At 48.7% G+C, this 27,931-nt stretch overlaps 8 non-coding genes and 3 pseudogenes across 8 annotated transcripts; all 11 read left to right on the plus strand.

Moving 5' to 3' along the window:
• The first annotated feature begins 1,799 nt into the window (after window positions 1-1,799).
• LOC130349245 (U2 spliceosomal RNA) lies at window positions 1,800-1,990 on the plus strand. The gene has a single exon (XR_008886637.1). It is a non-coding gene; the product is annotated as a U2 spliceosomal RNA (small nuclear RNA).
• A 2,097-nt stretch (window positions 1,991-4,087) lies between these two features.
• LOC130349342 (U2 spliceosomal RNA) lies at window positions 4,088-4,278 on the plus strand. Its single transcript, XR_008886693.1, has one exon. It is a non-coding gene; the product is annotated as a U2 spliceosomal RNA (small nuclear RNA).
• Window positions 4,279-6,343: 2,065 nt separating this feature from the next.
• On the plus strand, window positions 6,344-6,534 carry LOC130349257 (U2 spliceosomal RNA). The gene has a single exon (XR_008886648.1). It is a non-coding gene; the product is annotated as a U2 spliceosomal RNA (small nuclear RNA).
• A 2,084-nt stretch (window positions 6,535-8,618) lies between these two features.
• Window positions 8,619-8,809, plus strand: LOC130349222 (U2 spliceosomal RNA). The gene has a single exon (XR_008886616.1). It is a non-coding gene; the product is annotated as a U2 spliceosomal RNA (small nuclear RNA).
• Window positions 8,810-10,901: 2,092 nt separating this feature from the next.
• LOC130349258 (U2 spliceosomal RNA) lies at window positions 10,902-11,092 on the plus strand. Its single transcript, XR_008886649.1, has one exon. It is a non-coding gene; the product is annotated as a U2 spliceosomal RNA (small nuclear RNA).
• A 2,093-nt stretch (window positions 11,093-13,185) lies between these two features.
• On the plus strand, window positions 13,186-13,376 carry LOC130349343 (U2 spliceosomal RNA). Its single transcript, XR_008886694.1, has one exon. It is a non-coding gene; the product is annotated as a U2 spliceosomal RNA (small nuclear RNA).
• Window positions 13,377-15,466: 2,090 nt separating this feature from the next.
• LOC130349311 (U2 spliceosomal RNA) lies at window positions 15,467-15,626 on the plus strand (annotated as a pseudogene).
• A 694-nt stretch (window positions 15,627-16,320) lies between these two features.
• LOC130349284 (U2 spliceosomal RNA) lies at window positions 16,321-16,505 on the plus strand. Its single transcript, XR_008886666.1, has one exon. It is a non-coding gene; the product is annotated as a U2 spliceosomal RNA (small nuclear RNA).
• A 2,090-nt stretch (window positions 16,506-18,595) lies between these two features.
• On the plus strand, window positions 18,596-18,763 carry LOC130349304 (U2 spliceosomal RNA; annotated as a pseudogene).
• A 6,655-nt stretch (window positions 18,764-25,418) lies between these two features.
• LOC130349282 (U2 spliceosomal RNA) lies at window positions 25,419-25,598 on the plus strand (annotated as a pseudogene).
• Window positions 25,599-27,690: 2,092 nt separating this feature from the next.
• On the plus strand, window positions 27,691-27,881 carry LOC130349344 (U2 spliceosomal RNA). Its single transcript, XR_008886695.1, has one exon. It is a non-coding gene; the product is annotated as a U2 spliceosomal RNA (small nuclear RNA).
• Window positions 27,882-27,931: the final 50 nt, after the last annotated feature.

Raw genomic sequence — 27,931 nt, forward strand, 5'->3', positions numbered from 1 at the left:
CTGAATGTTCCTAATTGACAAAATAAGATTAATGCTTATGAAGAAATATAAAATCTCATCCCTTCCCCAATATCGCGCCACACCCCTACCCCTTAATTCCCTGGTTGAACTTGATGGACATATGTCTTTTTTCGACCGTACTAACTATGTAACTATGTAACATAACATGGGGGGGGGGGGGGGGGTCTCCTGGCTGTTCACACAGGTGTGTCATTGCTGTACATTGACCATGCATTGCTTCTGTGGTATTGCAAAGGCAAAGACAAATGCTTCTAGCCATCCATTGCACTAATGGATTGGTCATCAGCTGGCTGTCTATGTCCCGCATCAATATAGACCAAAGTACAGAGGGTTAGGCTATGCTATTGTGCACCTACCTGATGCATCAGAAGGTGCGAGGCCCTTGCTAAATTCTGTGCACAGACTTTGAGATCTATACTTTAGACTGTATCTAAACCTGCTCCAACATGGACTGACATTCTGGCCTACTTTCAGCCGATGCGACTTGTCTGTCGCTGAACAGTCGCTTTTTATGTATTCAGCACCTATGTATAATGTTGTAAAAATGCTCTAGAAGCTAAAGTCGCAGAAATGTCACACATATTTGGCCTGCAACTTTCTGTGCGACAAATTCAGACAGGAAAAATCAGTATAAATCCTTAGAAAATTATCCCCCAGTGTCTCCATCTGCTGGCGGTATTGAATAAGCATTGCTGCACTGATGGGGTATGCATTAGACGAAAAAAAAGAAGAAAAAGAAGAATAATACGCCCAGAAAAGAGGCGAAAAGGAGAAAAACGTAAAAAAACGTGAAAAAAAAGTAAGAGGAAGAGAAGGGAAAAAAAGGTGGAAATGGGTTTAAAAGTGATTTCGGCGGAGAAATATATATATATATATATATATATATATATATATATATATATACGCGCACACACATACATATATATATAAACGTATTCTCCGTTGAGATATTGCAGCCGCTGCTGTGTCCAGGCCCAGGAGCCTTAGCACTGTGCTGTGATGTCACTCAATACCACTGACATCACTAGGTGTAAACAACATCTCTCCTTTGCTGTGTATGTGACTATGGAGCTGTTTGGTGATGTCGTCTATTATGGCCTTCATAGAAGCAACAGGAGATTGTTGCATCCATCTAGAACCCTCAGAACTACAGTGCTATGATGTCACTCACTTCCACAGGCCTTGCAGAGTGTAAACAACAACAACCCAGCTTTGTTGTGTATGTAACCATAGGGATTTGTGATGTCACCTAGAACCTTCACAGCAGCGACAGCTTTATGAGGAGCATCAGCACTGCTCTGCCTGAGCAGAACCATCACCGCCATAGGTTGTCAAATAACCCGGGTTTAACCCACACAGGTAAGTCCAATGGGGTGCAGGCATGTCCTCTATGCTTACAGCTTCCCGTGGGTGTTGGTTTGATACCGTTTGGGGACAGCCAAGGAGGCATCTGCAGGCAACAAAGGTAGGTGTGTGCTTGTGTGTGTGTTTCCTATGCAGATCCTAAGCCCAGTGTCACATGCAAGTAGGAGGAGTAAGAAGGGTTCCTGGCAAATCCGGGTTATGGATTGCATTTAAAAAGGCCCCGTGGGAGTGCAATGGGCCCCTGTCTTGCTGCTTAGCAATAATGGTATGGGTTTAGGTTCTGCTGTGTGTACTGGTGGTTGACTGCCCCCCAGCCCAGAGTGTGCATGGAAAATTGTCTGGCAGCCTCCCTGACAGCAAGCAGTGATAGTGCCCATGAAGGGCACCTTGTTGGGCCCGCCCCTTTCACGGTTATCGCTTCTCGGCCTTTTGGCTAAGATCAAGTGTAGTATCTGTTCTTATCAGTTTAATATCTGATACGTCCCCTAACTGGGGACCATATATTAAATGGATTTTTGAGAACGGGGGCCGATTTCGAAGCTTGCTTCCGTCGCCCTATGCATTGACCTGATATGGCAGTATCTTCGGGTACAGTGCACCACCCCCTTACAGGGTTAAAAAGAAAGATTCCTACTTTCATTGCTACCTGCTTGCTGGCTAGCCAGCTAGCCAGCCCTGTGGGCCTTGCTGCTGCTGCAGCCAAAAAACAAAAGGTGGTGCTGCTGCTGCTTCTGCTGCTTCTGCTTCTGCTTGTGTCTGGCCGCTGTTGGAGCGTCCAGGCACAGGACTTCTGCTGCTGCTGACTAAATGGCCTCCTTAATTGGATCATTTGAGTAGCCAGCACACCTGTGCAGGTAGGGCATGACATGATAGGCAGCTGCCTTGATAGCGGGTGGGTGCTGAATGTTCCTAATTGACAAAATAAGATTAATGCTTATGAAGAAATATAAAATCTCATCCCTTCCCCAATATCGCGCCACACCCCTACCCCTTAATTCCCTGGTTGAACTTGATGGACATATGTCTTTTTTCGACCGTACTAACTATGTAACTATGTAACATAACATGGGGGGGGGGGGGGGGTCTCCTGGCTGTTCACACAGGTGTGTCATTGCTGTACATTGACCATGCATTGCTTCTGTGGTATTGCAAAGGCAAAGACAAATGCTTCCAGCCATCCATTGCACTAATGGATTGGTCATCAGCTGGCTGTCTATGTCCCGCATCAATATAGACCAAAGTACAGAGGGTTAGGCTATGCTATTGTGCACCTACCTGATGCATCAGAAGGTGCGAGGCCCTTGCTAAATTCTGTGCACAGACTTTGAGATCTATACTTTAGACTGTATCTAAACCTGCTCCAACATGGACTGACATTCTGGCCTACTTTCAGCCGATGCGACTTGTCTGTCGCTGAACAGTCGCTTTTTATGTATTCAGCACCTATGTATAATGTTGTAAAAATGCTCTAGAAGCTAAAGTCGCAGAAATGTCACACATATTTGGCCTGCAACTTTCTGTGCGACAAATTCAGACAGGAAAAATCAGTATAAATCCTTAGAAAATTATCCCCCAGTGTCTCCATCTGCTGGCGGTATTGAATAAGCATTGCTGCACTGATGGGGTATGCATTAGACGAAAAAAAAGAAGAAAAAGAAGAATAATACGCCCAGAAAAGAGGCGAAAAGGAGAAAAACGTAAAAAAACGTGAAAAAAAAGTAAGAGGAAGAGAAGGGAAAAAAAGGTGGAAATGGGTTTAAAAGTGATTTCGGCGGAGAAATATATATATATATATATATATATATATATATATATATATATATATACGCGCACACACACACATATATATATAAACGTATTCTCCGTTGAGATATTGCAGCCGCTGCTGTGTCCAGGCCCAGGAGCCTTAGCACTGTGCTGTGATGTCACTCAATACCACTGACATCACTAGGTGTAAACAACATCTCTCCTTTGCTGTGTATGTGACTATGGAGCTGTTTGGTGATGTCGTCTATTATGGCCTTCATAGAAGCAACAGGAGATTGTTGCATCCATCTAGAACCCTCAGAACTACAGTGCTGTGATGTCACTCACTTCCACAGGCCTTGCAGAGTGTAAACAACAACAACCCAGCTTTGTTGTGTATGTAACCATAGGGATTTGTGATGTCACCTAGAACCTTCACAGCAGCGACAGCTTTATGAGGAGCATCAGCACTGCTCTGCCTGAGCAGAACCATCACCGCCATAGGTTGTCAAATAACCCGGGTTTAACCCACACAGGTAAGTCCAATGGGGTGCAGGCATGTCCTCTATGCTTACAGCTTCCCGTGGGTGTTGGTTTGATACCGTTTGGGGACAGCCAAGGAGGCATCTGCAGGCAACAAAGGTAGGTGTGTGCTTGTGTGTGTGTTTCCTATGCAGATCCTAAGCCCAGTGTCACATGCAAGTAGGAGGAGTAAGAAGGGTTCCTGGCAAATCCGGGTTATGGATTGCATTTAAAAAGGCCCCGTGGGAGTGCAATGGGCCCCTGTCTTGCTGCTTAGCAATAATGGTATGGGTTTAGGTTCTGCTGTGTGTACTGGTGGTTGACTGCCCCCCAGCCCAGAGTGTGCATGGAAAATTGTCTGGCAGCCTCCCTGACAGCAAGCAGTGATAGTGCCCATGAAGGGCACCTTGTTGGGCCCGCCCCTTTCACGGTTATCGCTTCTCGGCCTTTTGGCTAAGATCAAGTGTAGTATCTGTTCTTATCAGTTTAATATCTGATACGTCCCCTATCTGGGGACCATATATTAAATGGATTTTTGAGAACGGGGGCCGATTTCGAAGCTTGCTTCCGTCGCCCTATGCATTGACCCGATATGGCAGTATCTTCGGGTACAGTGCACCACCCCCTTACAGGGTTAAAAAGAAAGATTCCTACTTTCATTGCTACCTGCTTGCTGGCTAGCCAGCTAGCCAGCCCTGTGGGCCTTGCTGCTGCTGCAGCCAAAAAACAAAAGGTGGTGCTTCTGCTGCTTCTGCTTGTGTCTGGCCGCTGTTGGAGCGTCCAGGCACAGGACTTCTGCTGCTGCTGACTAAATGGCCTCCTTAATTGGATCATTTGAGTAGCCAGCACACCTGTGCAGGTAGGGCATGACATGATAGGCAGCTGCCTTGATAGCGGGTGGGTGCTGAATGTTCCTAATTGACAAAATAAGATTAATGCTTATGAAGAAATATAAAATCTCATCCCTTCCCCAATATCGCGCCACACCCCTACCCCTTAATTCCCTGGTTGAACTTGATGGACATATGTCTTTTTTCGACCGTACTAACTATGTAACTATGTAACATAACATGGGGGGGGGGGGGTCTCCTGGCTGTTCACACAGGTGTGTCATTGCTGTACATTGACCATGCATTGCTTCTGTGGTATTGCAAAGGCAAAGACAAATGCTTCCAGCCATCCATTGCACTAATGGATTGGTCATCAGCTGGCTGTCTATGTCCCGCATCAATATAGACCAAAGTACAGAGGGTTAGGCTATGCTATTGTGCACCTACCTGATGCATCAGAAGGTGCGAGGCCCTTGCTAAATTCTGTGCACAGACTTTGAGATCTATACTTTAGACTGTATCTAAACCTGCTCCAACATGGACTGACATTCTGGCCTACTTTCAGCCGATGCGACTTGTCTGTCGCTGAACAGTCGCTTTTTATGTATTCAGCACCTATGTATAATGTTGTAAAAATGCTCTAGAAGCTAAAGTCGCAGAAATGTCACACATATTTGGCCTGCAACTTTCTGTGCGACAAATTCAGACAGGAAAAATCAGTATAAATCCTTAGAAAATTATCCCCCAGTGTCTCCATCTGCTGGCGGTATTGAATAAGCATTGCTGCACTGATGGGGTATGCATTAGACGAAAAAAAAGAAGAAAAAGAAGAATAATACGCCCAGAAAAGAGGCGAAAAGGAGAAAAACGTAAAAAAACGTGAAAAAAAAGTAAGAGGAAGAGAAGGGAAAAAAAGGTGGAAATGGGTTTAAAAGTGATTTCGGCGGAGAAATATATATATATATATATATATATATATATATATACGCGCACACACACACATATATATAAACGTATTCTCCGTTGAGATATTGCAGCCGCTGCTGTGTCCAGGCCCAGGAGCCTTAGCACTGTGCTGTGATGTCACTCAATACCACTGACATCACTAGGTGTAAACAACATCTCTCCTTTGCTGTGTATGTGACTATGGAGCTGTTTGGTGATGTCGTCTATTATGGCCTTCATAGAAGCAACAGGAGATTGTTGCATCCATCTAGAACCCTCAGAACTACAGTGCTATGATGTCACTCACTTCCACAGGCCTTGCAGAGTGTAAACAACAACAACCCAGCTTTGTTGTGTATGTAACCATAGGGATTTGTGATGTCACCTAGAACCTTCACAGCAGCGACAGCTTTATGAGGAGCATCAGCACTGCTCTGCCTGAGCAGAACCATCACCGCCATAGGTTGTCAAATAACCCGGGTTTAACCCACACAGGTAAGTCCAATGGGGTGCAGGCATGTCCTCTATGCTTACAGCTTCCCGTGGGTGTTGGTTTGATACCGTTTGGGGACAGCCAAGGAGGCATCTGCAGGCAACAAAGGTAGGTGTGTGCTTGTGTGTGTGTTTCCTATGCAGATCCTAAGCCCAGTGTCACATGCAAGTAGGAGGAGTAAGAAGGGTTCCTGGCAAATCCGGGTTATGGATTGCATTTAAAAAGGCCCCGTGGGAGTGCAATGGGCCCCTGTCTTGCTGCTTAGCAATAATGGTATGGGTTTAGGTTCTGCTGTGTGTACTGGTGGTTGACTGCCCCCCAGCCCAGAGTGTGCATGGAAAATTGTCTGGCAGCCTCCCTGACAGCAAGCAGTGATAGTGCCCATGAAGGGCACCTTGTTGGGCCCGCCCCTTTCACGGTTATCGCTTCTCGGCCTTTTGGCTAAGATCAAGTGTAGTATCTGTTCTTATCAGTTTAATATCTGATACGTCCCCTATCTGGGGACCATATATTAAATGGATTTTTGAGAACGGGGGCCGATTTCGAAGCTTGCTTCCGTCGCCCTATGCATTGAACCGATATGGCAGTATCTTCGGGTACAGTGCACCACCCCCTTACAGGGTTAAAAAGAAAGATTCCTACTTTCATTGCTACCTGCTTGCTGGCTAGCCAGCTAGCCAGCCCTGTGGGCCTTGCTGCTGCTGCAGCCAAAAAACAAAAGGTGGTGCTGCTGCTGCTTCTGCTGCTTCTGCTTCTGCTTGTGTCTGGCCGCTGTTGGAGCGTCCAGGCACAGGACTTCTGCTGCTGCTGACTAAATGGCCTCCTTAATTGGATCATTTGAGTAGCCAGCACACCTGTGCAGGTAGGGCATGACATGATAGGCAGCTGCCTTGATAGCGGGTGGGTGCTGAATGTTCCTAATTGACAAAATAAGATTAATGCTTATGAAGAAATATAAAATCTCATCCCTTCCCCAATATCGCGCCACACCCCTACCCCTTAATTCCCTGGTTGAACTTGATGGACATATGTCTTTTTTCGACCGTACTAACTATGTAACTATGTAACATAACATGGGGGGGGGCTCCTGGCTGTTCACACAGGTGTGTCATTGCTGTACATTGACCATGCATTGCTTCTGTGGTATTGCAAAGGCAAAGACAAATGCTTCCAGCCATCCATTGCACTAATGGATTGGTCATCAGCTGGCTGTCTATGTCCCGCATCAATATAGACCAAAGTACAGAGGGTTAGGCTATGCTATTGTGCACCTACCTGATGCATCAGAAGGTGCGAGGCCCTTGCTAAATTCTGTGCACAGACTTTGAGATCTATACTTTAGACTGTATCTAAACCTGCTCCAACATGGACTGACATTCTGGCCTACTTTCAGCCGATGCGACTTGTCTGTCGCTGAACAGTCGCTTTTTATGTATTCAGCACCTATGTATAATGTTGTAAAAATGCTCTAGAAGCTAAAGTCGCAGAAATGTCACACATATTTGGCCTGCAACTTTCTGTGCGACAAATTCAGACAGGAAAAATCAGTATAAATCCTTAGAAAATTATCCCCCAGTGTCTCCATCTGCTGGCGGTATTGAATAAGCATTGCTGCACTGATGGGGTATGCATTAGACGAAAAAAAAGAAGAAAAAGAAGAATAATACGCCCAGAAAATAGGCGAAAAGGAGAAAAACGTAAAAAAACGTGAAAAAAAAGTAAGAGGAAGAGAAGGGAAAAAAAGGTGGAAATGGGTTTAAAAGTGATTTCGGCGGAGAATATATATATATATATATATATATATATATATATATATATATATACGCGCACACACACACATATATATAAACGTATTCTCCGTTGAGATATTGCAGCCGCTGCTGTGTCCAGGCCCAGGAGCCTTAGCACTGTGCTGTGATGTCACTCAATACCACTGACATCACTAGGTGTAAACAACATCTCTCCTTTGCTGTGTATGTGACTATGGAGCTGTTTGGTGATGTCGTCTATTATGGCCTTCATAGAAGCAACAGGAGATTGTTGCATCCATCTAGAACCCTCAGAACTACAGTGCTATGATGTCACTCACTTCCACAGGCCTTGCAGAGTGTAAACAACAACAACCCAGCTTTGTTGTGTATGTAACCATAGGGATTTGTGATGTCACCTAGAACCTTCACAGCAGCGACAGCTTTATGAGGAGCATCAGCACTGCTCTGCCTGAGCAGAACCATCACCGCCATAGGTTGTCAAATAACCCGGGTTTAACCCACACAGGTAAGTCCAATGGGGTGCAGGCATGTCCTCTATGCTTACAGCTTCCCGTGGGTGTTGGTTTGATACCGTTTGGGGACAGCCAAGGAGGCATCTGCAGGCAACAAAGGTAGGTGTGTGCTTGTGTGTGTGTTTCCTATGCAGATCCTAAGCCCAGTGTCACATGCAAGTAGGAGGAGTAAGAAGGGTTCCTGGCAAATCCGGGTTATGGATTGCATTTAAAAAGGCCCCGTGGGAGTGCAATGGGCCCCTGTCTTGCTGCTTAGCAATAATGGTATGGGTTTAGGTTCTGCTGTGTGTACTGGTGGTTGACTGCCCCCCAGCCCAGAGTGTGCATGGAAAATTGTCTGGCAGCCTCCCTGACAGCAAGCAGTGATAGTGCCCATGAAGGGCACCTTGTTGGGCCCGCCCCTTTCACGGTTATTGCTTCTCGGCCTTTTGGCTAAGATCAAGTGTAGTATCTGTTCTTATCAGTTTAATATCTGATACGTCCCCTATCTGGGGACCATATATTAAATGGATTTTTGAGAACGGGGGCCGATTTCGAAGCTTGCTTCCGTCGCCCTATGCATTGACCCGATATGGCAGTATCTTCGGGTACAGTGCACCACCCCCTTACAGGGTTAAAAAGAAAGATTCCTACTTTCATTGCTACCTGCTTGCTGGCTAGCCAGCTAGCCAGCCCTGTGGGCCTTGCTGCTGCTGCAGCCAAAAAACAAAAGGTGGTGCTGCTGCTGCTTCTGCTGCTTCTGCTTCTGCTTCTGCTTGTGTCTGGCCGCTGTTGGAGCGTCCAGGCACAGGACTTCTGCTGCTGCTGACTAAATGGCCTCCTTAATTGGATCATTTGAGTAGCCAGCACACCTGTGCAGGTAGGGCATGACATGATAGGCAGCTGCCTTGATAGCGGGTGGGTGCTGAATGTTCCTAATTGACAAAATAAGATTAATGCTTATGAAGAAATATAAAATCTCATCCCTTCCCCAATATCGCGCCACACCCCTACCCCTTAATTCCCTGGTTGAACTTGATGGACATATGTCTTTTTTCGACCGTACTAACTATGTAACTATGTAACATAACATGGGGGGGGGGGGGGGTCTCCTGGCTGTTCACACAGGTGTGTCATTGCTGTACATTGACCATGCATTGCTTCTGTGGTATTGCAAAGGCAAAGACAAATGCTTCCAGCCATCCATTGCACTAATGGATTGGTCATCAGCTGGCTGTCTATGTCCCGCATCAATATAGACCAAAGTACAGAGGGTTAGGCTATGCTATTGTGCACCTACCTGATGCATCAGAAGGTGCGAGGCCCTTGCTAAATTCTGTGCACAGACTTTGAGATCTATACTTTAGACTGTATCTAAACCTGCTCCAACATTGACTGACATTCTGGCCTACTTTCAGCCGATGCGACTTGTCTGTCGCTGAACAGTCGCTTTTTATGTATTCAGCACCTATGTATAATGTTGTAAAAATGCTCTAGAAGCTAAAGTCGCAGAAATGTCACACATATTTGGCCTGCAACTTTCTGTGCGACAAATTCAGACAGGAAAAATCAGTATAAATCCTTAGAAAATTATCCCCCAGTGTCTCCATCTGCTGGCGGTATTGAATAAGCATTGCTGCACTGATGGGGTATGCATTAGACGAAAAAAAAGAAGAAAAAGAAGAATAATACGCCCAGAAAAGAGGCGAAAAGGAGAAAAACGTAAAAAAACGTGAAAAAAAAGTAAGAGGAAGAGAAGGGAAAAAAAGGTGGAAATGGGTTTAAAAGTGATTTCGGCGGAGAAATATATATATATATATATATATATATATATATATATATACGCGCACACACACACATATATATAAACGTATTCTCCGTTGAGATATTGCAGCCGCTGCTGTGTCCAGGCCCAGGAGCCTTAGCACTGTGCTGTGATGTCACTCAATACCACTGACATCACTAGGTGTAAACAACATCTCTCCTTTGCTGTGTATGTGACTATGGAGCTGTTTGGTGATGTCGTCTATTATGGCCTTCATAGAAGCAACAGGAGATTGTTGCATCCATCTAGAACCCTCAGAACTACAGTGCTATGATGTCACTCACTTCCACAGGCCTTGCAGAGTGTAAACAACAACAACCCAGCTTTGTTGTGTATGTAACCATAGGGATTTGTGATGTCACCTAGAACCTTCACAGCAGCGACAGCTTTATGAGGAGCATCAGCACTGCTCTGCCTGAGCAGAACCATCACCGCCATAGGTTGTCAAATAACCCGGGTTTAACCCACACAGGTAAGTCCAATGGGGTGCAGGCATGTCCTCTATGCTTACAGCTTCCCGTGGGTGTTGGTTTGATACCGTTTGGGGACAGCCAAGGAGGCATCTGCAGGCAACAAAAGTAGGTGTGTGCTTGTGTGTGTGTTTCCTATGCAGATCCTAAGCCCAGTGTCACATGCAAGTAGGAGGAGTAAGAAGGGTTCCTGGCAAATCCGGGTTATGGATTGCATTTAAAAAGGCCCCGTGGGAGTGCAATGGGCCCCTGTCTTGCTGCTTAGCAATAATGGTATGGGTTTAGGTTCTGCTGTGTGTACTGGTGGTTGACTGCCCCCCAGCCCAGAGTGTGCATGGAAAATTGTCTGGCAGCCTCCCTGACAGCAAGCAGTGATAGTGCCCATGAAGGGCACCTTGTTGGGCCCGCCCCTTTCACGGTTATCGCTTCTCGGCCTTTTGGCTAAGATCAAGTGTAGTATCTGTTCTTATCAGTTTAATATCTGATACGTCCCCTATCTGGGGACCATATATTAAATGGATTTTTGAGAACGGGGGCCGATTTCGAAGCTTGCTTCCGTCGCCCTATGCATTGACCTGATATGGCAGTATCTTCGGGTAAAGTGCACCACCCCCTTACAGGGTTAAAAAGAAAGATTCCTACTTTCATTGCTACCTGCTTGCTGGCTAGCCAGCTAGCCAGCCCTGTGGGCCTTGCTGCTGCTGCAGCCAAAAAACAAAAGGTGGTGCTGCTGCTGCTTCTGCTGCTTCTGCTGCTTCTGCTTGTGTCTGGCCGCTGTTGGAGCGTCCAGGCACAGGACTTCTGCTGCTGCTGACTAAATGGCCTCCTTAATTGGATCATTTGAGTAGCCAGCACACCTGTGCAGGTAGGGCATGACATGATAGGCAGCTGCCTTGATAGCGGGTGGGTGCTGAATGTTCCTAATTGACAAAATAAGATTAATGCTTATGAAGAAATATAAAATCTCATCCCTTCCCCAATATCGCGCCACACCCCTACCCCTTAATTCCCTGGTTGAACTTGATGGACATATGTCTTTTTTCGACCGTACTAACTATGTAACTTTGTAACATAACATGGGGGGGGGGGGGTCTCCTGGCTGTTCACACAGGTGTGTCATTGCTGTACATTGACCATGCATTGCTTCTGTGGTATTGCAAAGGCAAAGACAAATGCTTCCAGCCATCCATTGCACTAATGGATTGGTCATCAGCTGGCTGTCTATGTCCCGCATCAATATAGACCAAAGTACAGAGGGTTAGGCTATGCTATTGTGCACCTACCTGATGCATCAGAAGGTGCGAGGCCCTTGCTAAATTCTGTGCACAGACTTTGAGATCTATACTTTAGACTGTATCTAAACCTGCTCCAACATGGACTGACATTCTGGCCTACTTTCAGCCGATGCGACTTGTCTGTCGCTGAACAGTCGCTTTTTATGTATTCAGCACCTATGTATAATGTTGTAAAAATGCTCTAGAAGCTAAAGTCGCAGAAATGTCACACATATTTGGCCTGCAACTTTCTGTGCGACAAATTCAGACAGGAAAAATCAGTATAAATCCTTAGAAAATTATCCCCCAGTGTCTCCATCTGCTGGCGGCATTGAATAAGCATTGCTGCACTGATGGGGTATGCATTAGACGAAAAAAAAGAAGAAAAAGAAGAATAATACGCCCAGAAAAGAGGCGAAAAGGAGAAAAACGTAAAAAAACGTGAAAAAAAAGTAAGAGGAAGAGAAGGGAAAAAAAGGTGGAAATGGGTTTAAAAGTGATTTCGGCGGAGAAATATATATATATATATATATATATATATATATATATATATACGCGCACACACACACATATATATATATAAACGTATTCTCCGTTGAGATATTGCAGCCGCTGCTGTGTCCAGGCCCAGGAGCCTTAGCACTGTGCTGTGATGTCACTCAATACCACTGACATCACTAGGTGTAAACAACATCTCTCCTTTGCTGTGTATGTGACTATGGAGCTGTTTGGTGATGTCGTCTATTATGGCCTTCATAGAAGCAACAGGAGATTGTTGCATCCATCTAGAACCCTCAGAACTACAGTGCTATGATGTCACTCACTTCCACAGGCCTTGCAGAGTGTAAACAACAACAACCCAGCTTTGTTGTGTATGTAACCATAGGGATTTGTGATGTCACCTAGAACCTTCACAGCAGCGACAGCTTTATGAGGAGCATCAGCACTGCTCTGCCTGAGCAGAACCATCACCGCCATAGGTTGTCAAATAACCCGGGTTTAACCCACACAGGTAAGTCCAATGGGGTGCAGGCATGTCCTCTATGCTTACAGCTTCCCGTGGGTGTTGGTTTGATACCGTTTGGGGACAGCCAAGGAGGCATCTGCAGGCAACAAAGGTAGGTGTGTGCTTGTGTGTGTGTTTCCTATGCAGATCCTAAGCCCAGTGTCACATGCAAGTAGGAGGAGTAAGAAGGGTTCCTGGCAAATCCGGGTTATGGATTGCATTTAAAAAGGCCCCGTGGGAGTGCAATGGGCCCCTGTCTTGCTGCTTAGCAATAATGGTATGGGTTTAGGTTCTGCTGTGTGTACTGGTGGTTGACTGCCCCCCAGCCCAGAGTGTGCATGGAAAATTGTCTGGCAGCCTCCCTGACAGCAAGCAGTGATAGTGCCCATGAAGGGCACCTTGTTGGGCCCGCCCCTTTCACGGTTATCGCTTCTCGGCCTTTTGGCTAAGATCAAGTGTAGTATCTGTTCTTATCAGTTTAATATCTGATACGTCCCCTATCTGGGGACCATATATTAAATGGATTTTTGAGAACGGGGGCCGATTTCGAAGCTTGCTTCCGTCGCCCTATGCATTGACCCGATATGGCAGTATCTTCGGGTACAGTGCACCACCCCCTTACAGGGTTAAAAAGAAAGATTCCTACTTTCATTGCTACCTGCTTGCTGGCTAGCCAGCTAGCCAGCCCTGTGGGCCTTGCTGCTGCTGCAGCCAAAAAACAAAAGGTGGTGCTGCTGCTGCTTCTGCTGCTTCTGCTTCTGCTTGTGTCTGGCCGCTGTTGGAGCGTCCAGGCACAGGACTTCTGCTGCTGCTGACTAAATGGCCTCCTTAATTGGATCATTTGAGTAGCCAGCACACCTGTGCAGGTAGGTCATGACATGATAGGCAGCTGCCTTGATAGCGGGTGGGTGCTGAATGTTCCTAATTGACAAAATAAGATTAATGCTTATGAAGAAATATAAAATCTCATCCCTTCCCCAATATCGCGCCACACCCCTACCCCTTAATTCCCTGGTTGAACTTGATGGACATATGTCTTTTTTCGACCGTACTAACTATGTAACTATGTAACATAACATGGGGGGGGGGGGGTCTCCTGGCTGTTCACACAGGTGTGTCATTGCTGTACATTGACCATGCATTGCTTCTGTGGTATTGCAAAGGCAAAGACAAATGCTTCCAGCCATCCATTGCACTAATGGATTGGTCATCAGCTGGCTGTCTATGTCCCGCATCAATATAGACCAAAGTACAGAGGGTTAGGCTATGCTATTGTGCACCTACCTGATGCATCAGAAGGTGCGAGGCCCTTGCTAAATTCTGTGCACAGACTTTGAGATCTATACTTTAGACTGTATCTAAACCTGCTCCAACATGGACTGACATTCTGGCCTACTTTCAGCCGATGCGACTTGTCTGTCGCTGAACAGTCGCTTTTTATGTATTCAGCACCTATGTATAATGTTGTAAAAATGCTCTAGAAGCTAAAGTCGCAGAAATGTCACACATATTTGGCCTGCAACTTTCTGTGCGACAAATTCAGACATGAAAAATCAGTATAAATCCTTAGAAAATTATCCCCCAGTGTCTCCATCTGCTGGCGGTATTGAATAAGCATTGCTGCACTGATGGGGTATGCATTAGACGAAAAAAAAGAAGAAAAAGAAGAATAATACGCCCAGAAAAGAGGCGAAAAGGAGAAAAACGTAAAAAAACGTGAAAAAAAAGTAAGAGGAAGAGAAGGGAAAAAAAGGTGGAAATGGGTTTAAAAGTGATTTCGGCGGAGAAATATATATATATATATATATATATATATATATATATATATATATACGCGCACACACACACATATATATAAACGTATTCTCCGTTGAGATATTGCAGCCGCTGCTGTGTCCAGGCCCAGGAGCCTTAGCACTGTGCTGTGATGTCACTCAATACCACTGACATCACTAGGTGTAAACAACATCTCTCCTTTGCTGTGTATGTGACTATGGAGCTGTTTGGTGATGTCGTCTATTATGGCCTTCATAGAAGCAACAGGAGATTGTTGCATCCATCTAGAACCCTCAGAACTACAGTGCTATGATGTCACTCACTTCCACAGGCCTTGCAGAGTGTAAACAACAACAACCCAGCTTTGTTGTGTATGTAACCATAGGGATTTGTGATGTCACCTAGAACCTTCACAGCAGCGACAGCTTTATGAGGAGCATCAGCACTGCTCTGCCTGAGCAGAACCATCACCGCCATAGGTTGTCAAATAACCCGGGTTTAACCCACACAGGTAAGTCCAATGGGGTGCAGGCATGTCCTCTATGCTTACAGCTTCCCGTGGGTGTTGGTTTGATACCGTTTGGGGACAGCCAAGGAGGCATCTGCAGGCAACAAAGGTAGGTGTGTGCTTGTGTGTGTGTTTCCTATGCAGATCCTAAGCCCAGTGTCACATGCAAGTAGGAGGAGTAAGAAGGGTTCCTGGCAAATCCGGGTTATGGATTGCATTTAAAAAGGCCCCGTGGGAGTGCAATGGGCCCCTGTCTTGCTGCTTAGCAATAATGGTATGGGTTTAGGTTCTGCTGTGTGTACTGGTGGTTGACTGCCCCCCAGCCCAGAGTGTGCATGGAAAATTGTCTGGCAGCCTCCCTGACAGCAAGCAGTGATAGTGCCCATGAAGGGCACCTTGTTGGGCCCGCCCCTTTCACGGTTATCGCTTCTCGGCCTTTTGGCTAAGATCAAGTGTAGTATCTGTTCTTATCAGTTTTCATGCTGGTGGGGATGGGTGCTGCATGGAGGATGCAGGTGTACCAGGGCTTTCCGGGGCTGGTTCTGAGGAATCAGCTCGACGGCTGCCCCGATGTGACCTGTTCCCTCCGGGTCTCGCCATGAGGCTGAGAGGGTCTAGAGCCGAGGTACTTTGTGCCTCGGGGAGTGGTGACCCCGAGGTGCCGAAACTCACTGGGAGAATAGGCTCACTGAGTTGAAGCACGGGCACCATAATCTCTTCACCTTGTGGCACTCACCTCTTGATTCCCGGCCTTCTGGCTAGGATCAGAGAAATTTTTATAGATCCGGCCGGATGTCCGGGCAGTATATCTGCACACATTCACTTATTTATTTCTTTTTTTGTCTCACTGTGTCACTTTTTGCGTGTTGTGTGTTCACAGGATTTGTCAGGATGCGGTAGCCCTTCTGGGTGTCCCTCCTGGCGGTCTAGGGGAGGTGTGTGTGGCCATTAGGTTCCGCACCTCCCTGCAAACACCCCGGGTACTCCTGCTTTGGCAGGGTACCTACCGTAATTGGCTCTGCGGGCAGATACCTTGGCTAACGCCAAGGGGGATGCCGGGAGCATTTGTGGTCCCCTAGTAGCTTCGGCGAAAAGGGACATCGAACCTGGAACCTCGCAGGTACCTTTTGGTCCGGAGGCGAAGGGTAAGGTTTGTTGGGGGGCCTCTCTCCTATCGGAGAAGGGCTTGCGATAGACCGCATCCTTTGTGCACGTTTTTTTTAGTGTAACACGTTTGCACTTTTTCTTGCACTTTGGGTGAATCGAAAGCACGTTCCTCGGCTTTAGATAAAAAAAAAAAAAAAAAAATCTGTTCTTATCAGTTTAATATCTGATACGTCCCCTATCTGGGGACCATATATTAAATGGATTTTTGAGAACGGGGGCCGATTTCGAAGCTTGCTTCCGTCGCCCTATGCATTGACCCGATATGGCAGTATCTTCGGGTACAGTGCACCACCCCCTTACAGGGTTAAAAAGAAAGATTCCTACTTTCATTGCTACCTGCTTGCTGGCTAGCCAGCTAGCCAGCCCTGTGGGCCTTGCTGCTGCTGCAGCCAAAAAACAAAAGGTGGTGCTGCTGCTGCTTCTGCTGCTTCTGCTTCTGCTTGTGTCTGGCCGCTGTTGGAGCGTCCAGGCACAGGACTTCTGCTGCTGCTGACTAAATGGCCTCCTTAATTGGATCATTTGAGTAGCCAGCACACCTGTGCAGGTAGGGCATGACATGATAGGCAGCTGCCTTGATAGCGGGTGGGTGCTGAATGTTCCTAATTGACAAAATAAGATTAATGCTTATGAAGAAATATAAAATCTCATCCCTTCCCCAATATCGCGCCACACCCCTACCCCTTAATTCCCTGGTTGAACTTGATGGACATATGTCTTTTTTCGACCGTACTAACTATGTAACTATGTAACATAACATGGGGGGGGGGGGGGTCTCCTGGCTGTTCACACAGGTGTGTCATTGCTGTACATTGACCATGCATTGCTTCTGTGGTATTGCAAAGGCAAAGACAAATGCTTCCAGCCATCCATTGCACTAATGGATTGGTCATCAGCTGGCTGTCTATGTCCCGCATCAATATAGACCAAAGTACAGAGGGTTAGGCTATGCTATTGTGCACCTACCTGATGCATCAGAAGGTGCGAGGCCCTTGCTAAATTCTGTGCACAGACTTTGAGATCTATACTTTAGACTGTATCTAAACCTGCTCCAACATGGACTGACATTCTGGCCTACTTTCAGCCGATGCGACTTGTCTGTCGCTGAACAGTCGCTTTTTATGTATTCAGCACCTATGTATAATGTTGTAAAAATGCTCTAGAAGCTAAAGTCGCAGAAATGTCACACATATTTGGCCTGCAACTTTCTGTGCGACAAATTCAGACAGGAAAAATCAGTATAAATCCTTAGAAAATTATCCCCCAGTGTCTCCATCTGCTGGCGGTATTGAATAAGCATTGCTGCACTGATGGGGTATGCATTAGACGAAAAAAAAGAAGAATAATACGCCCAGAAAAGAGGCGAAAAGGAGAAAAACGTAAAAAAACGTAAAAAAAAAGGAAGAGGAAGAGAAGGGAAAAAAAGGTGGAAATGGGTTTAAAAGTGATTTCGGCGGAGAAATATATATATATATATATATATATATATATATATATATATATATATATATATATACGCGCACACACACATATATATAAACGTATTCTCCGTTGAGATATTGCAGCCGCTGCTGTGTCCAGGCCCAGGAGCCTTAGCACTGTGCTGTGATGTCACTCAATACCACTGACATCACTAGGTGTAAACAACATCTCTCCTTTGCTGTGTATGTGACTATGGAGCTGTTTGGTGATGTCGTCTATTATGGCCTTCATAGAAGCAACAGGAGATTGTTGCATCCATCTAGAACCCTCAGAACTACAGTGCTATGATGTCACTCACTTCCACAGGCCTTGCAGAGTGTAAACAACAACAACCCAGCTTTGTTGTGTATGTAACCATAGGGATTTGTGATGTCACCTAGAACCTTCACAGCAGCGACAGCTTTATGAGGAGCATCAGCACTGCTCTGCCTGAGCAGAACCATCACCGCCATAGGTTGTCAAATAACCCGGGTTTAACCCACACAGGTAAGTCCAATGGGGTGCAGGCATGTCCTCTATGCTTACAGCTTCCCGTGGGTGTTGGTTTGATACCGTTTGGGGACAGCCAAGGAGGCATCTGCAGGCAACAAAGGTAGGTGTGTGCTTGTGTGTGTGTTTCCTATGCAGATCCTAAGCCCAGTGTCACATGCAAGTAGGAGGAGTAAGAAGGGTTCCTGGCAAATCCGGGTTATGGATTGCATTTAAAAAGGCCCCGTGGGAGTGCAATGGGCCCCTGTCTTGCTGCTTAGCAATAATGGTATGGGTTTAGGTTCTGCTGTGTGTACTGGTGGTTGACTGCCCCCCAGCCCAGAGTGTGCATGGAAAATTGTCTGGCAGCCTCCCTGACAGCAAGCAGTGATAGTGCCCATGAAGGGCACCTTGTTGGGCCCGCCCCTTTCACGGTTATCGCTTCTCGGCCTTTTGGCTAAGATCAAGTGTAGTATCTGTTCTTATCTTATACTTACCTGGCAGGGGAGATACCATGATCGCTACGGTCTGAAGAACTCCAAGCATTGTGGTAGAGATTTTGCGTAGTACGATTGCAGTACTTTTCGTTCTTATTAGAACCGCATTTCTCTAGAGCATACCACCTGAAGATCGTCTCCTGCCTGCCTCGGAACATCTGAAGAAGGAGAAGATCTTGAAGACTGCAGCTCCGGAAGAAGCCGACGAAGAACCTGGAAGAAGGGAATCGGCGGTGAATTCCGGAACAGCGGCGAAGAGGAAGGCGGCGCAGAATCTTTTCGAAGAAACTCGCTGCCTCTGGAGAAGGATTTGCATAGCTCCTCCCACCGGGACCGGATCTGCATAGCTCCTCCCACCCGGGAAAGAAGACTTTGCGAAGCCTCTCTCCACAAGCAAGCAAGGAAGCGGAAAAGAGCCTGCTGGAAGAAGCCATGGCCTCAACCAGCAAGTCCACCCAGGAGGCTGCAGGGCAAGGCCTGGAGGTCCAGCCCCAACCACAGCAAGCTTCAACCTCCACCACGGCAAGGCAGAAGGGCGGCAGAATTCCTAACCTGGAAGCTCCAACCCTGGAGCCCTGGATGAGGCAGACTGTTGCCTTGAAGCTCAAGCCCGTGGACGGAAGGGTGCCGGACATGTCCCACGACGTGTTCTGCAAGAAGATGCTGGCGGATCAAGGCTTCCCCACGGCTGACACCCTGGGAATAGCAACCTTCTTTTCGGGAATCTTCTACATCACCTTTGCCACCATTGGGACCTGTAGAAGATACTGGGAGGTGGTGAAAGCGGCGAGTCCCGAATCCCCTTTCTCTCGCTTTGTGGGCAACTGCCTTATTCAAAGAGAGGAGAGGCGGGTGACGGTCTCAATGCGGAACCCACACACCCCAGGCACGGACATCTCGACCTTCCTGAAGCGCTTCTGCACCGTGGTGAGGGAGCCCACCCGCATCCTGAACTCACTCGGATACTGGACCTGCAAGTGGTCTGTGGTCGTCAGACTCAACAAGAACCCTGCTTCTCCAGACGGACTACAGCACCTGCCAACGACATTTTCCTTGGGCAACTCCACAGGACTTATCTTCTACCCGGACATGCCGCAGACCTGCAGGAGATGTGGCAAGATGGGCCACGAGGGCAAGGACTGTACGGAGGATGCCTGCAGGTATTGCCGTGTGACAGGTCACACGACCAAGGACTGCCCCAAGAGCAAGACCTGCAACCTCTGCGGACTGGCAGCCCACAGCTACAAGGACTGCCCCCAGAGGGAGAGAACATGGGCATCTGTGGCAGCGAGAGCACCGAAGCCAGCCCCAGCTCCGGAGCCAACACCACGGATGGCCAAGCCGACCAAGGAGGGTAAGAAGGCGAAAGCCACCACCCCTGCCCCGTCCCGCCCCTCCCCTGCCCCTCCCGCCCCATCCCCTGCCCCTCCCGCCCCATCTCCTGCCCCATCCCGCCCCACCCCTGCCCCATCCCGTCCCACCCCTGCCCCTCCTGCCCCATCCCGTCCCACCCCTGCCCCTCCTGCCCCATCCCGTCCCACCCCCGCCCCTCCTGCCCCATCCCGCCCCACCCCTGCCCCCCGTACCCCACCCCGGCCCACCCCTGCCCCCCGTACCCCACCCCGGCCCACCCCTGCCCCGTCCTCCCCTGCCCGGCCCACCCCTGCCCCGTCCTCCCCTGCCCGGCCCACCCCTGCCCCATCCTCCCCTGCCCGGGCACTCTCTCCTGCCCCCCGCCCCACCCAGCCTCCTTTCTCTCCTGGCCCAGCAGCACCTAACCCCCCTCCAGCTGCTGGTGCCCGCCCTTCGGAGGACTTTCCTGTGCTTCCTCCCCCAGGTACCATACAGAGGAAGAGGAAAGGAAGGGACAACGTATCAGAAGAGTCCCACAAAAGAAAGATAATCGAGACCTGCGAAACCCCTCAAGCTTCAGATGAGGAGGAGGATATGGAGCAGGTCTGCGAGAGCCTTGAGGCTTCAGAAGGAGAGGAGGTGATGGAGCAGGCCCAAGTGGAGCAGGTCCAAGCAGAGCCAGTCCAAGCTCAATCTATGGAGGAGCTGCTGCAGGACCCAGAGGTTAAGAAAATCCTGGACACTCCGTCCAACACGGTCTACGACGAGTTCTTGGAAGGGCGCTACGAGAAGCCACAGGAGCCGACAGGCGCCAGAGAAGAGGACCCGTCCGACCAGACTGGTAACTAGTATCAGAACTAACCTCTCTTTTTATTCCCATGGCTGATCTCAACATCTTCTGCATTAATGTGAGGAGTATTAGAGCTTGGTTTAGATTTCAGACTGTTCTTACGTTCTTAGATTCCCAGAGGTGTGATGTTTACATGTTGCAGGAATGTGCTTTGTCTGCTTCTAGGTCTTACAACCATCTGGCCAGGCAGTGGCCTCACGGCCCTTCCTACTGGTCTGGTGGGGGCGACAATAGGTCTGCGGGGGTGGCCATCCTGATCAGGGGAGGTAACTTTGCACTTGATTCCGCCCGGGAGCTCGTCTGTGGCAGACTTCTTGTCGCAGACGGTTCCTGGGCGGGTGAGCCCGTGCGGCTCATCAACGTGTATGCCTCCCCTGAGAGGGATGTCCGACTGGAGGTTCTCCAGGCCCTGCGGGCTGAACTCGCCACCACTAGAGCAGTAGTGTTGGGTGGTGACTTCAACTGCCCCATTGAGGTGGACGGGCGCAGTTCTGGCACATCCGCCAACCTGGACGTGACGTCTAAACTGCTGATTGAGATGGTGACGGAGGCATCCTTGCAGGACGTTGTCGGGTCCATCGGGAACGGCTCCGTAAACTATACGTGGAGCCGCCCCGATGGCTCGCTCCGTTCTCGGATAGACTTCATCTTCACTTCGAGAGCAGTCAGAAAGGTGTCGTACTCTATGGTCCCCTGCTTCTTCTCTGACCACAGGGCCATTCGATTCCGGGGGACTCTGGGCCATGGATTCCCACCTGGCCCGGGCTCCTGGAAGTTGAATTGTGCCCTGTTGGAGCAGAGGGAGGTCATGGAGGAACTTAGGGATGCTTACCTTGTATGGCGAAATGACAAATGTCTGTTCAAGTGCATCAGCGATTGGTGGGAATATGTTAAAGTCGAATTCCGTTGTTTCTTTCAGGCAAAAGGCAGACAACAGGCGTGTGCGAAGAAGTGGGACTTGAGGAAACTGCAGCGCGAGCTGCGGTCCCTGCAGGACCTGCTCCAGTGTGGCTGGGACGTCAGGGAGGAGCTGGAGGAGACCAAAAAGAGCTTGAAAAGGCACTTTGAGGAGGAATCCAAGCGAATCGTCTTTCGTTCCAAGGTGGAGAACTTGGAGAAGGGTGAGAAATGTAACTCTTTCTTTTTCAGGAAGCTCCATGCCGGCCACACGCCCCTGACTGAGCTACGAGATGAGACCGGACACATGAGGAGCGGCAAGGAGGAAGTGATGGGGGTCGTCCACGACTTCTACAGCAACCTCTACGCCCCCAAGTCATCCGACCCCGAAGCCGCCGAGAGGTTCCTGTCAGGTGTCACTAACGTTGTTGATCCCGCAGGGGCGGCGGCTATGGACGATCCCTTGACGGTGGGGGAGCTGCTCTCTGCCGCTAAATCCTTTAAGCCCGGCAGGACCCCGGGCAGTGACGGTCTCCCGGCCGAGCTCTACGTAGCGCTGGGTGGCCTGATCTGTCCGGACCTGTTGGAGGTGTACGAGGAGATGGTGGTGGGGGGCAGAATGCCTCCGTCGTTGAGGGAAGGGATGATCACGATCTTGTATAAGCGGAAGGGGGAGAGATGTGACCTGAAAAACTGGCGTCCCATCTCTCTCCTGAACGTGGACTACAAGATCCTCGCCAAGGTGCTGGCCAACAGGCTGAAACCTGTCATGGGGCAGATCGTCCATCCGGACCAGACCTGCAGCATTCCTGGCCGCAGGATTGCCGACAGCCTTGCCCTTGTGAGAGACACGGTCCATTACATCCAGGACCGCGGGGGCCGCGCCGCCCTGGTCAGCTTAGATCAGGAGAAGGCGTTCGACCGTGTCTCCCACGCATTCATGGACAGGGTTTTGCGCAGGCTGGGTCTGGGGAAGATGTTTTGCTCTTTTGTTAACGTTATGTATTTTGACATTTACAGCACGGTGTTGGTGAACGGCTGGAAGACTGACCCCTTTTCCATTCTTTCAGGGGTTAGACAAGGCTGCCCTCTTTCACCTCTCCTTTTTGTTTGTGTTATAGAGCTCTTCGCTGAGACTATCCGGCAGAATGGAGAGATCAGAGGGATCACCGCACCAGGACCAGATCGCCACGAGGTCAAGTGCTCGCTCTACATGGACGACGTGACCGTCTTCTGCGCTGACCAGCGTTCGGTGACTGCACTCGTCCAGACCTGCGAGGACTTCGGCAGAGCTTCGGGGGCAAAAGTCAACTGCGGGAAGTCGGAGGCCATGCTCTTCGGGGAATGGCTCCTGGCTTCTTCCGCCCCCTTCCCCTTTACTATTAAGCCGGACTTCATTCAAATTCTTGGAGTCTGGTTCGGGAAGGAAGGAGCGGCCCTTAAGTCTTGGCAAGACCGACTAGGAAGGATAAACTCGAAGATCGGACTGTGGAGCTCCAGAAAGCTCACGATGGAAGGCAAGGCACTTGTCCTGCGGAGTGAAGTTTTGCCTGTGCTCCAATATACCGCACAGGCCTGGCCTCCCCATACCACCGTTTGCAAGGCCATCACCCGGACAGTGTTTGGCTTCGTCTGGGGCAAAATGGACAGAGTCAAGAGGACCGTGATGTACAAGGAACCCCGCAAGGGTGGGAAGGGAATACCCGACATCCCCGCTCTGCTGAGGGCCTCCTTTGCATGTGTCACGGTGCAGCGGACTCTTGTAGAAAAGACTGGCTCAGCGGGCAGGTCCATGTCTCGCTTGCTTCTCATGCCCCTCTGGAGACAGCTGGGCTGGGACAAGTGGGACAGCTCCATCCCTTACAACTGGAACACTCCCTGGTTCTATGGGGATGTTGTCCGGTTTGTGAGGGAGCACCAGCTGGAAGGACTGAAACCAGACCTATGGAAGCCAAAGACAATCCACAAGCTCATCCGAGCTAAGGACTCGACCGAGCTGGTTCCGGGACTCCCCGCAGCCACTGCAGAGACAGTTTGGAACAATGTGGCCTCAAAGCGGCTTACCAATGGACACAAGGACTTGTCGTGGATGGCCGTCATGGGAGGTCTCTCTCTCAGGTCATTCATGCATGCCCGCAACCTGTGCAAGACCCGGTACTGCCCCCGTTGCCCCTACGTGGAGGAAACATCTTTCCACGTGTTTTGGCAGTGCCCCTTTGCACAGGGTCTGTTGGACGCCCTAGAACACGAACTCAGAGACTCAGTGCCCAGGAGCTGCCTATCGTACCATTCGGTGCTTTACGGCCTGTTCCCTGGGACCCACGACGTGGAGGCCATCCAGGAGGCCTGGCGCCTTATGAACTGTTTTAAGGACGCAGTGTGGCTTGCCAGGAACCGCCTCGTGATCAACAGGGAAAACATGTCCGTCCGGGACTGCCGCAGGTTCATCAAGAACCTGCTTAGAGACTATTCCATCTTGGACAGCTCGGCCGTTGATGAGGAAGAAGAGGAGTGAAGACCCCTCTCCTTCTCCCATGTCTCCCTGAAGATACAGCCCAACAGTTTGGCCCTGTGATCCGCCCCCTCCCTACCCCCACATAGTCGCCCACACCCCTACCCCGATCACAGATTGTATTATTCGGTTTTTGTTTGATCTCTTGTGCCTTTATATTGCAGGATTGAGCTGAATGTTAGAGTAGCATGGTGTGCGATGTATAGCTTAGGGAACCTTTGCTGTGTATTGTACTATCATGCTTTGTGTGACTGTAATTTATTGTACGACTTGTAATGACTGAACGGAAAATAAAGCTCTTTCAATCAAAAAAAAAAAATCTGTTCTTATCAGTTTTTCATGCCGGTGTACAGTGACGCTGGTGGGGATGGGTGCTGCATGGAGGATGCAGGTGTACCAGGGCTTTCCGGGGCTGGTTCTGAGGAATCAGCTCGACGGCTGCCCCGATGTGACCTGTTCCCTCCGGGTCTCGCCATGAGGCTGAGAGGGTCTAGAGCCGAGGTACTTTTGTGCCTCGGGGAGTGGTGACCCCGAGGTGCCGAAACTCACTGGGAGAATAGACTCACTGAGTTGAAGCACGGGCACCATAATCTCTTCACCTTGTGGCACTCACCTCTTGATTCCCGGCCTTCTGGCTAGGATCAGAGAAATTTTTATAGATCCGGCCGGATGTCCGGGCAGTATATCTGCACACATTCACTTATTTATTTCTTTTTTGTTTCACTGTGTCACTTTTTGCGTGTTGTGTGTTCACAGGATTTGTCAGGATGCGGTAGCCCTTCTGGGTGTCCCTCCTGGCGGTCTAGGGGAGGTGTGTGTGGCCATTAGGTTCCGCACCTCCCTGCAAACACCCCGGGTACTCCTGCTTTGGCAGGGTACCTACCGTAATCGGCTCTGCGGGCAGATACCTTGGCTAACGCCAAGGGGGATGCCGGGAGCATTTGTGGTCCCCTAGTAGCTTCGGCGAAAAGGGACATCGAACCTGGAACCTCGCAGGTACCTTTTGGTCCGGAGGCGAAGGGTAAGGTTTGTTGGGGGGCCTCTCTCCTATCGGAGAAGGGCTTGCGATAGACCGCATCCTTTGTGCACGTTTTTTTAGTGTAACACGTTTGCACTTTTTCTTGCACTTTGGGTGAATCGAAAGCACGTTCCTCGGCTTTAAAAAAAAAAAAAAAAAATCTGTTCTTATCAGTTTAATATCTGATACGTCCCCTATCTGGGGACCATATATTAAATGGATTTTTGAGAACGGGGGCCGATTTCGAAGCTTGCTTCCGTCGCCCTATGCATTGACCCGATATGGCAGTATCTTCGGGTACAGTGCACCACCCCCTTACAGGGTTAAAAAGAAAGATTCCTACTTTCATTGCTACCTGCTTGCTGGCTAGCCAGCTAGCCAGCCCTGTGGGCCTTGCTGCTGCTGCAGCCAAAAAACAAAAGGTGGTGCTGCTGCTGCTTCTGCTGCTTCTGCTTCTGCTTGTGTCTGGCCGCTGTTGGAGCGTCCAGGCACAGGACTTCTGCTGCTGCTGACTAAATGGCCTCCTTAATTGGATCATTTGAGTAGCCAGCACACCTGTGCAGGTAGGGCATGACATGATAGGCAGCTGCCTTGATAGCGGGTGGGTGCTGAATGTTCCTAATTGACAAAATAAGATTAATGCTTATGAAGAAATATAAAATCTCATCCCTTCCCCAATATCGCGCCACACCCCTACCCCTTAATTCCCTGGTTGAACTTGATGGACATATGTCTTTTTTCGACCGTACTAACTATGTAACTATGTAACATAACATGGGGGGGGGGGGGGGTCTCCTGGCTGTTCACACAGGTGTGTCATTGCTGTACATTGACCATGCATTGCTTCTGTGGTATTGCAAAGGCAAAGACAAATGCTTCCAGCCATCCATTGCACTAATGGATTGGTCATCAGCTGGCTGTCTATGTCCCGCATCAATATAGACCAAAGTACAGAGGGTTAGGCTATGCTATTGTGCACCTACCTGATGCATCAGAAGGTGCGAGGCCCTTGCTAAATTCTGTGCACAGACTTTGAGATCTATACTTTAGACTGTATCTAAACCTGCTCCAACATGGACTGACATTCTGGCCTACTTTCAGCCGATGCGACTTGTCTGTCGCTGAACAGTCGCTTTTTATGTATTCAGCACCTATGTATAATGTTGTAAAAATGCTCTAGAAGCTAAAGTCGCAGAAATGTCACACATATTTGGCCTGCAACTTTCTGTGCGACAAATTCAGACAGGAAAAATCAGTATAAATCCTTAGAAAATTATCCCCCAGTGTCTCCATCTGCTGGCGGTATTGAATAAGCATTGCTGCACTGATGGGGTATGCATTAGACGAAAAAAAAGAAGAAAAAGAAGAATAATACGCCCAGAAAAGAGGCGAAAAGGAGAAAAACGTAAAAAAACGTGAAAAAAAAGTAAGAGGAAGAGAAGGGAAAAAAAGGTGGAAATGGGTTTAAAAGTGATTTCGGCGGAGAAATATATATATATATATATATATATATATATATATATATATATATACGCGCACACACACACATATATATAAACGTATTCTCCGTTGAGATATTGCAGCCGCTGCTGTGTCCAGGCCCAGGAGCCTTAGCACTGTGCTGTGATGTCACTCAATACCACTGACATCACTAGGTGTAAACAACATCTCTCCTTTGCTGTGTATGTGACTATGGAGCTGTTTGGTGATGTCGTCTATTATGGCCTTCATAGAAGCAACAGGAGATTGTTGCATCCATCTAGAACCCTCAGAACTACAGTGCTATGATGTCACTCACTTCCACAGGCCTTGCAGAGTGTAAACAACAACAACCCAGCTTTGTTGTGTATGTAACCATAGGGATTTGTGATGTCACCTAGAACCTTCACAGCAGCGACAGCTTTATGAGGAGCATCAGCACTGCTCTGCCTGAGCAGAACCATCACCGCCATAGGTTGTCAAATAACCCGGGTTTAACCCACACAGGTAAGTCCAATGGGGTGCAGGCATGTCCTCTATGCTTACAGCTTCCCGTGGGTGTTGGTTTGATACCGTTTGGGGACAGCCAAGGAGGCATCTGCAGGCAACAAAGGTAGGTGTGTGCTTGTGTGTGTGTTTCCTATGCAGATCCTAAGCCCAGTGTCACATGCAAGTAGGAGGAGTAAGAAGGGTTCCTGGCAAATCCGGGTTATGGATTGCATTTAAAAAGGCCCCGTGGGAGTGCAATGGGCCCCTGTCTTGCTGCTTAGCAATAATGGTATGGGTTTAGGTTCTGCTGTGTGTACTGGTGGTTGACTGCCCCCCAGCCCAGAGTGTGCATGGAAAATTGTCTGGCAGCCTCCCTGACAGCAAGCAGTGATAGTGCCCATGAAGGGCACCTTGTTGGGCCCGCCCCTTTCACGGTTATCGCTTCTCGGCCTTTTGGCTAAGATCAAGTGTAGTATCTGTTCTTATCAGTTTAATATCTGATACGTCCCCTATCTGGGGACCATATATTAAATGGATTTTTGAGAACGGGGGCCGATTTCGAAGCTTGCTTCCGTCGCCCTATGCATTGACCCGATATGGCAGTATCTTCGGGTACAGTGCACCACCCCCTTACAGGGTTAAAAAGAAAGATTCCTACTTTCATTGCTACCTGCTTGC

This window comes from Hyla sarda, unplaced genomic scaffold (assembly GCF_029499605.1).
Source record: "Hyla sarda isolate aHylSar1 unplaced genomic scaffold, aHylSar1.hap1 scaffold_91, whole genome shotgun sequence".
Lineage (NCBI taxonomy): Eukaryota > Metazoa > Chordata > Amphibia > Anura > Hylidae > Hyla > Hyla sarda.